This window comes from Brassica oleracea, chromosome C8 (genome assembly GCF_000695525.1).
Source record: "Brassica oleracea var. oleracea cultivar TO1000 chromosome C8, BOL, whole genome shotgun sequence".
Taxonomy (NCBI): domain Eukaryota; kingdom Viridiplantae; phylum Streptophyta; class Magnoliopsida; order Brassicales; family Brassicaceae; genus Brassica; species Brassica oleracea.
The window spans coordinates 27,374,121-27,375,088 of NC_027755.1; positions in this window are offsets into that span (position 1 = coordinate 27,374,121).

The following is a 968-nucleotide window of genomic DNA, read 5'->3' on the forward strand; positions in this document are numbered from 1 at the left end:
CCATTACTTGGCCATGTTATAAATGGATCGGTCATTACTCGGCCATAAAGGACCATTCCTTGGCCGTAGAGGCCATGATACAAACGGCTAAACCAAAGAGGCCATTACCCGGCCGAAGAGACCATGTTATGGTCGGCCACAAAAACCATCACCTATAAACGACTTGGCCATGACTTGGCTGTATAGTGCAGGCTTGGCCGCATTACCTATAAAGGTTTGGCCATGTAAGACTAAGACTCTAAAAGTCTATAAGCTTGGGGACATTATGTTTTACATATATAGAATGATAATATGATCATATGCATCAGACCATATAAGTGAGCATAGATATTCTCATTTCAGATTGAATACGGGTCATAAAACCAGACATACACCATCTTAAGAGATTTTAAATAAACCACCACATACATACATGTGCCGTCTAAGATGGAACCTCAGAAGAGGATTGAGAATATATAAGAATAAGATCTTCTCCACGAAATCAAAAGGACCGAGAGCCAAAACATGGGTGATCAAATAGTGGCTAGGAACGGATTGCATGAAACAAATAAATCCAAATATTAAAGGAGAAAGATTATAAGCTGGATAAAGAATGTTAAAAGTACGAATGGTTTTAACCATCATTGTCTTGGCAAAGATCCTCGGACTAGAGATTATAGTTTAAGACGTCCAAAGAAAGATTATATAAAGCTAGCTAATTGAGAAGCTAATCAAAATGCCAGACACTGACCCGAGAAATGACTAACCAGCTTAGCAACAAATGAATGTCCTAGAAGAGACATAATCAAGTTGCTATAGAGTCTATACAAGATAGACCAAGTGTTCCATAAGATAAAGGAATCTCGGATAGAAAAGAATGGTGCATAGAATACAGATCCGAGATTATAAGAGAAACCATACCAGACATTGAGAAAAGGCTGCGCAGCTACACATCTAAGGTACCAAACCATGTAGTCTTGGGACGCCAA